The sequence below is a fragment of the Trachemys scripta genome, chromosome 18, assembly GCF_013100865.1.
Source record: "Trachemys scripta elegans isolate TJP31775 chromosome 18, CAS_Tse_1.0, whole genome shotgun sequence".
NCBI lineage: Eukaryota > Metazoa > Chordata > Testudines > Emydidae > Trachemys > Trachemys scripta.
The window spans coordinates 24,445,623-24,455,171 of NC_048315.1; positions in this window are offsets into that span (position 1 = coordinate 24,445,623).

A 9,549-nucleotide genomic window follows, 5' to 3' on the forward strand; every position below is an offset into this window, starting at 1 on the left:
TAGTCCACCAGCCTCACTACTTAGATCTGTCCTATCTTGTTAGATACTTTCCAAAGCCAATAATAATGGTTGCAGTAATTTTAAGACAACAGCCAAGAATTGCTCATGAGAAGGCCAGTGGGTTTTCCCAGGTTGGACTCATTTGAATTTCAGTCCTAGTGTATTTTCTATTTGTTTCCAAGGCATTCAGTCCTTTTGGACTCTTGCTGGAAAAAAAAGAGTATAACGAAGACATTAAATGTATGGCTTTTTTAATGTCTTTTGAAGAGTCTGCAGCTCGTACTAGCGCTAGTTGGAGTAGATGGCCTCTGCAGTGTGTATAGGAGAGATTAGAGTTACACTTTTCTCTGAGCAAAGCTTGTGCTCCACCATGTCTTCCAGAGAAGTTTGCAGCTCCATCAAATGCACAAGCAGCCATCTGTTTGGGGTTCAGTTGACAAGCATTTAACTCTTCTAAGATGTCACAGATGCAGCTGATGTGTCTTCTATAACCTGACCATCTAGAATGCATCTACTGGCCTACCACTGACATCAAGATAACATATGCAATGGCTTAATACTTGACACCCATTTGTATCAGTGCATTCATCAGCCATGTATGCACATGTTCTGAATGCCGTGAGAGTTCTTCACTTTTTCAACTGCTGAGTCTTTCACTGTTGCACCACATGTTCTAACCAGTCAGTCCAACTTCAGGATTAATGCGTGACAATGCACTTAACATTGGCCTCCAGTTTGTAGTGTGTGGTGTCTCTTGCTTAATAGAAAGTATGATTCAACGGCCATATTCGTTTGTATAAACTATGTTGTGTCTCCAGCATTCTTGACAGCCTCATTAAGTGCTTCTAAAATTGGCTTTGACAGTGACTGGCTTATAAGGCTTTCTGCATGTTGATGCAGTCCAGAGGCTTGGTGTTTTGCAGCCTTTTCACGTAGGTTGTCAGCATTGGTTTGCTGATCAGTCTGGCAAACCAAGCTCCTCCACTTTACTATATAAATCCATGGTACGCTCACATCTTGTATACTGCATGCAATTCTGGTCACCCCATCTCTAAAAAGATATGTTGGAAAAAAGAAGGGCAAAAAAAAAAGATTAGGGATATGGAACAGCTTCCATATGAGGACAGATTAATAAGACTGGGACTTTTCAGCTTGAAAAGGACTAAGAGGGGATATGACAGAAGTCTATAAATCTTGACTGGTGTGGAGAAAGTGAATACGGAAATGTTATTTACTCCTTCACATAACACAAGAACTCGGGTTCACCCAATGAAATTAATAGGCAGCAGGTTTAAAACAAACAAAAGGAAATGTTTCTTCATAGAATGCACAGTCAACCTGTGGAACTCCTTGCCAGAGGATGTTGAGAAGCCCAAAACTGTAACAGGGCTCAAAAAGAACTAGATAAGTTCATGGAGTGTAGGTCCATCAGTGGCTATAAGCAGGATGGGCAGGGATGCTGCCACCTGCTACCGTGACCTCTGTGAATTGGTCTCTTGAGGTTCCACCAGTTCTCAGTGATTTCAGCTCTCAGTGGGGGAACCTCACAGCGAGTGCAGGCTGGGCCGTCTCTTCCACAGAAACACTGTCCCACAGCAGATCTAAGCACTTAGACCTGATTATCAATTATTTCAGCTCTAGTGGTCACTTAACAAAACAAAAAACTACACCTCTACCCCGATATAACATTGTCCTCGGGAGCCAAAAAATCTTACCGTGTTATAGGTGAAGCCACGTTATATCGAACTTGCTTTGAGCCGCGGGAGCGCGTAGCCCCGCCTCCCCCCCCCCCCCCCCCGGAGCACGGCTTTACCGCGTTATATCCGAATTCGTGTTCTATTAGGGTAGAGGTGTATCAGTGGAGCCTAATCAGCTCTCTCTAAACAGGGGAGGGGGCAGGTCAAATAGTGCGAGTGACTCTTAGGCACAGCCCACACCACCAAGCAAAAACACCAGTCCCCACCCCCCATCCCCCCCCCCCCCCTCTCTCCCCACTGGGATCTGCCATCCAAACCCCTTGCTTAGCGAGTGCAGTTCAGTTGAGGGAGACCAGCGCTTAAGTTGTAATGAAAGCGGTGCCGGGGCTCAAGCAAGTTTGTTACTTTCATAACGGATGTGGCAAGCCCAGAGGTCCCAGGGCTATGAACTGCCGAGCTTAGATGTGCCGGGGCTCAGCCCTGGGAAAAATGAAGCACTGAGGGAGACCCCTTCATCCAGGCAGGCTAAACACAGTTCTGCTGCCCTTTACTCAGACAATAAGGATAACAGCATTATCCCCATAAGGTGATTTGTAGCCCAACACCTGATCACTGGGGCAGCGCGGCTCTGGCTGCGGGATACCTAGGCAGAGGAGGTGAGTTCATGTCACTACAGTCTGGTCCTGAAGCCTTTTGGGGAGAGCTCATTCAGACCTTGCTTACAAATCATAATTTAAAATTATTAGGTTGGCCAACATTGCCGAAACGAATGAGCCAACACTGTCAGAAAAAACAACAGCTATGTGAGCAAGTTAGTCTTTGTTCAGACTTTTCAAACCTTTTCTGGTTTCTCGGGTACAAGTATTTTCTCATATACTGTGTATGCTTTCTTGAGGAACATTGGAGCCAGTTGAAAGCAGTAATCATCAAAGCCTGTGAGGAAACTATAGGCTACCAAACCAGAAAACATCAGGACTGGTTTGACGAGAATGATGCTGAAATTGAGCAACTCATCAATGAGAAGAGAAGGGCATTTTGTGCTTGGCAGAACGATATAAATTGTGATATAAAGACGCCCATGCCAAGGCGAGGGCGGAAGTACAACGTAAAACCAGAGAACTCAAGAACAAATGGTGGACTGAGAAAGCACAAGAACTCCAACTTCTCCCAGACATCCACAATACATGTGGTTTCTTTAGTGCCACCAAGGCTGTTTATGGGCCAATTGGTCATGTGTGACGAACTGGGACTGTTCTTACTGTGGGCTTTGAATGCTGACAGGGGAGTGTGGCTGGGATAGTCTGCACTGGGGGATGGGAGACTGACCAATGGAGAATACCTGAGCATGTAACATGAGAACCCAGGAAGGGGTTAAAGGCCAGGTGACACCTTTGCCCGGGAAACTGAACAAAGGCTGTGGGAGGGGTCGCTGAAGGCAGAGTTTCGGAAGCTGGCTGGTAAGATGGCTGGGAGGCAGATGGGGCTCTGACCTCGAAAGGGGGCTGGAGCGCCCTGGGACCTCAAGATGGACCTAACTGAGGGGGGTCCTGTTGTCTGTGCCTGCAAGACCTGTCTTGGCCTGTATTCCTGTCGTCTAAATAAACCTTCTGCTTTACTGGCTGGCTGAGAGTCATGGTGAATCGCAGGGAGCCGGGGGTGCAGGGCCTTGTGTCCCCCCACACTCCGTGATATCATGGTATGAATCCTTTTCTCTCTAAGGACAGAACCACACTCTGAAGGACAACAAAGACATCAATTCTCGCTGGAAAGAACATTTTGAAGATCTCCTTAACCGTAATTCTGTGGTTGCAGATGAAGTCCTTGAGCAAATCCCTCAACCACCATTTAGGAATAAGCTCGGAGACTCTCCCAATTTGTATGAGGTACACGATGCCACCAAGCAGATGAAGAACAACAAGGCAGCAGGTCTAGATGGGATCCCTGCTGAAATCTTTTAAAACAGTGGACCAGAGCTAATTCGGCAGCTTTACCTGCTTGTCCTTAAAATCTGGATAAAGGAGGAGATATCCAGTGAAATGAGCGATGCCCTGATAGTCACTCTCTTCGAGAAAGGGGATAAAGTGGATTGTGGAAATTATCATGGTATCTCCCTCCTAGCCATTGCAGGCAAAGTTCTGGCGCGGATCCTTGCAACCCGCCTTCTGCCCCTGTCAGAAGAAATTTTACTGGGGTCACAGAGTGGTTTCCGATCATGTCGTGGAACTGCGGATATGATCTTCACAGCACGGCAGCTGCAAGAAAAGACCACTGTTCATGGCTTTTATTGATCTAACTAAAGCCTTTGACTCAGTGAATCGCCGTGCCCTCTGGACTGGACTTTCTAAGGCTGGATGTCCTGGTAACTACATCAATGTCCTAAAATTGCTTCATGATAACATGAAAGCGACTGTTCTGAGCAACACTGGCTCCCAGATGGAACCTTTCAAAGTACAAACAAGGGTCAAACAGGGCTGTATCATCACTCCAACCATGTTTGCGGTTTTTATTGCCGTCATTCTTTACCTAATTGCTGGGAAGTTTTCAGCTGGCGTTGAAATAATTTACAGAATGGTCCGAAAGCGGTTCAGGCTTAGCAGGCTAAAAGCCAAGAGTAAGTTCTCCACAACATCTATTGTGGAATGTCAGTCTGCTGATGACAACGCAATCTTTGCCCACTGAGAAAGATCTTCAAACTATCTTGAATGTGTTTGTCGATGCTTACGCATGTCTTGGTTTCACTCTTAATATCAAGAGTGGGTGGTGTTCTGCCAGTGTTCTGGTGCCTGTTGGGGGTTTGTTTTGCTGTGGGTGGTGGTGCTTTGGTTTGGTTTGTGTTTCCCGGACTACCAGGTTTTAGGTGGGAAGGCTACGACCGATACAAAGGCAACAGTGGAAGACACAATGAAGATGACTGGATGTGGAAGCTGTGGCATGTACAGGATCCTGGAGGGGGTACCTGAAAAGAGTTTTGTCTGCATGAAGTGCTGCCTGATAGAGCTGATGGAAGAAAAGATAGGAGGACTGGTGATGCAGGTGGAAACTCTGGTTGAGTTTAGAAGGGGGTTTGAGCAGATGATGGAGCAAAGACATGAGGAGGCTGAAGGGAAAAGCTCAGACTTGCAGATGAAAGCAGGACCAAAGAACTCTGAGGGGAGACTGCTGGGTGAGGAAAGTGGACAGTGGAAGCATGTGACTAAGAGAACCAAGCAGAGGAAAAGACGGGCTAGTGAAGAAGAAATAGAGCTCAGGAACAGGTTTGTGGAGTTGGAAAATGAAGAAGGGGCACAGCAGGTGGTCACTGAAGGTGGGAGGGCAAGGAAGAAGAGAAGAGCAGCTAGTCCTATAGGAAGAGGGGAAGAGTCAATGGAGATAAGAACACCAAATATGAGCCCCAGGAGGATACGGGATGGGTTGCGGAGGATTGCAGGGGACAATAGGAATCAAGAGGACTTGCAGCCAGAGGGAACAGGGGATAGACCGGAGAATCGCACCGTCACCAGGAAAAGGCAGGTCTACATGACTGGGGACTCCTTACTGAGAAGAATAGACAGGCCTGTAACTAGAGCTGATCCGGAGAAGAGAAGGGTGTGCTGTCTGCCGGGTGCTAAGATACGGGATGTGGACCTGAGGCTGAAGAGGATCCTAACGGGAGCAGGAAAGAATCCGCTGATTGTCCTTCATGTGGGAACAAATGATACGGCTAGATTCTCGCTGGAACGTATCAAGGGAGACTATGCCAGGCTGGGGAAGACGCTTAAGGAAATTTAGGCTCAGGTGATCTTCAGTGGGATTCTGCCTGTTCCTAGAGAAGGGCAATAAAGGTGTGAAAAGATTATGATGATCAACAGATGGCTCAGGCAGTGGTGCTATAAGGACGGCTTTGGGATGTATGGCCACAGGGAAGCATTCATGGACCGAGGACTGTTCTCTCAGGATGGACTTCACCCGAGTAAGGCAGGAAATAGACTTCTAGGATGGAGGCTGGCACAACTGATTAAGAGAGCTTTAAACTAGGAATTTGGGGGAGATGGTTGGGAGATGTCCAGGTAATCTCCACGCCGGATTTTAACATTGAGAGGGAAGAAAACAAAGTAAGAAAGGATACAGCCGTGGGTATGAGAATGGACATAAGGAGGAAGGGTAGTGTAGATACCAGTCTAATAGGTGATACTGGTGGTAGAATGTCTCTGCCTAATCGGGTAAAGAATGTCAGTGAAGCCAAACAGCAAAAATTAAGATGTTTGTACACTAATACGAGGAGCCTAGGTAACAAAATGGAGGAACTAGAGCTACTGGTGCAGGAAGTGAAACCAGATATTATAGGGATAACAGCAACATGGTGGAATAGTAGTCATGACTGGAGTACAGGTATTGAAGGGTATGTGCTGTTTTGAAAAGACAGAAATAAAGGCAAAGGTGGTGGAGTAGCATTGTACGTCAATGATGAGGTAGACTGTAGGGAAATAAGAAGGGATGGAATGGATAAGACAGAGTTTGTCTGGGCAAAAATCACATTGGGGAAGAAAGCTACCAGAGCCTCCCCTGGGATAGTGCTTGGGGTGTGCTATAGACCACTGGGATCTGATTTGGATATGGGTAGAGACCTCTTTAATGTTTTTAATGAAGTAAATACTAATGGAAATTGTGTGATCATGGGAGACTTTAACTTCCCAGATATAGACCGGAGGACAAGTGCTGGTAATATAATAGGGCTCAGATTTTCCTAGATGCGATAGCTGATGGATTCCTTCACCAAGTAGTTGCTGAACCAGCAAGAGGGGATGCCATTTTAGATTCGGTTTTGGTGAGCAGTGAGGACCTCATAGAAGACATCGTTGTAGGGGACAACCTTGGTTCGAGTGATCATGAGCTAATTCAGTTTAAACTAAATGGAAGGGTAAACAAAAATAGATCAGGGACTAGGCTTTTTGATTTCAAAAGGGCTAACTTTAAAAAATTAAGGAAATTAGTTAGGGAAGTGTATTGAACTGAAGAACTTGTGGATCTAAAGGTGGAGAAGGCCTGGAATTACTTCAAGTCAAAGTTGCAGAAACTATCAGAAGCCTGCATCCCAAGAAAGGGGGAAAAATTCATAGGCAGGAGTTGTAGACCAAGTTAGATGAGCAAGCATCTCAGAGAGATGATTAAGAAAAAGCAGAAAGCCTACAAGGAGTGGAAGATGGGAGTGATCAGCAAGGAAAGCTACCTTACTGAGGTCAGAACATGTAGGGACAAAGTGAGAAAGGCCAAAAGCCATGTAGAGTTGGACCTTGCAAAGGGAATTAAAACCAATAGTAAAAGGTGTAAAAGGTTCTATAGCCATATAAATAAGAAGAAAACAAAGAAAGAAGTGGGACCGCTAAACACTGAGGATGGAGTGGAGGTTAAGGATAATCTAGGCATGGCCCAATATCTAAACAAATACTTTGCCTCCGTCTTTAATGAGGAGCTTAGGGATAATGGTAGAATGACAAATGGGAATGAGGCTATGGAGGTAGATATTACCACACCCGAGGTAGAAGCCAAACTCAAACAGCTTAATGGGACTAAATCGGGGGGCCCAGAAAATCTTCATCCAAGAATATTAAAGGAACTGGCACATAAAATTGCAAGCCCATTAGCAAGAATTTTTAATGAATCTGTAAACTCAGGGGTTGTACCGTATGACTGGAGAGTTACTCAGGGGAGTAGTGGAGTCAAAAGATATATCTGGCTTCAAGACTAAGCTTGATAAGTTTATGGAGGGGGTGGTATGATGAGATAGCCTAATTTTGGCAATTAATTGATCTTTGATTATTAGTGGTAAATATGCCCAATGGCCTGTGATGGGATGTTCGATGGGGTGGGATCTGAGTTACTACAGAGAATTCTTTCCTGGGTGTCTGGCTGGTGAGTCTTGCCCACATGCTCAGGATTTAGCTGATTGCCATATCTGGGGTTGGGAAGGAATTTTCCTCCAGGGCAGATTGGCAGAGGCTTGGAGGTTTTTCGTCTTCTTCTGCAGCGTGGGGCATGGGTCACTTGCTGGAGGATTCTCTGCACCTTGAGGTCTTTAAACAACGATTTGAGGACTTCAATAACTCAGACATAGGTTAGGGGTTTATTTCAGGAGTGGGTGTGTGAGATTCTGTGCAGGAGGTCAGACTAGATGATCATAATGGTCCCTTCTGACCTTAAGTCTATGAGTCTAAGAAGACTAAAGTGCTCTATCAGCCCTCTCCAAATGAGGTATTCATGCCCCATCTATCAAAATCAGTGGAGTGGCACTGGAGAATGTCGATCATTTCCTCTACCTTGGCAGACATCTCTCATCCAAGGCAGATATTGATGCAGAAATTCAACATTTCCTGAGCTGTGCCAATGTAGCTTTTTCTCATTTACGGCTCAGGGTTTTTGAAGATCACGACATTCGAACAGACACCAAGCTTCTTGTTTATCAAGACATTATTCTCCCAACATCGTTGTGTGGGTCCGAAACTTGGACAACCTATAGACACCACTTGAAAGTCCTTGAGAGGCACCTCAACGCTGCCTTCATAAGATTCTGAAGATGAAATGGGAAGACAGGCGCACCAATATTAGTGCTCTGGAAGAGGCAAAGACCACCAGTATCACGGCAATGATCATCCGTCAACAATTCCGCTGGACTGGTCACGTTGTCTGGATACCAGACCATCGCCTCCCAAAACAGATCCTGTTCTCTCAGCTGAAAGAAGGGTACCATAATGTGGGTGGACAAGGAAGCATTATAAGGACTTGCTGAAGGACAACTTAAAAATGTGTAATATTGACATTGACACTTGGGAGACACTTGCCCAGGATCGCTTAAAATGGAGTGAAGTCCTACATGATGGTCCCCTGCGTTCTGAACTTACTCGCCAGCAAGCCAAAAGGGACAAGAGGCGCAGGAGGGAGGAGAGATTGGCTTCCAGTCATGGTCAACAGTCTCCTTCTGAGCTTGAAAACATCTGCCCTCATCGTAATAGAACTTGTGATTCAAGGATTGACCTCATTAGCCACCTGAGGACCCATAACTCCCATGGAAGACGATCATATTTGGTAACAAGTGATCGCCCATCATCATCATGTTTTTAAAGTGTGTATTAATGTTTCGATTTCAATTCAAATTTCCAACTAAATGACTAAACTGGCAGCAATGTAACTAGTTGACAGCTGGGGGGTGCTGGGGAAATTCAGAGGGGTGTAGGGAAATCCCTGCCTGTGGGCAGAAGCCCTGAGCTCATCGGCAGAGTTGGGGGGGGACACAAGGGTGTTGCCCCCCCAAACGACAGAGCTTTACCCAGAATGAGGTAGCCATGGGGGCAGCTACAGCCCCCCTCCCCCTCCTCATCTACCCCAGTTCCCCTCAGGCCGCGCCCTCTGGCCAGGCTGTAGGTGGGAAGCCAGAGACAGGCAGTGCGGGGCAGCTACTGCTTTCGCTAATGGTGCCATGGAGCAGCAGCTGGGGCCTTCCCCCGTCGGCTGCTGGTGCCCAGGGTTGCGGCTGCTACCCATCTCCCAGCCCCCTGACTGCTCACACAGCCGGTAAGAGCTGCCAAGGGTGGAGAGACCCGGCACCGGGCGGCTGAGCCCTAGGGGAGCAGCCACCACAGGGGGAGCCCTCCTGGCACACAGCCCCTAGCTACCCCCTCCCTACACCCTGAGCTACCCCACTACTGCACACAGCCCCTAGCTACCCCCTCCCTGCACCCTGAGCTACCCCCCTTCCTGCACACAGCCCCTAGCTACCCCCTCCCTCCACCCTGAGCTACCCCCCTACTGCACACAGCCCCTAGCTACCCCCTCCCTCCACCCTGAGCTACCCCCCTTCCTGCACACAGCCCCTAGCTAC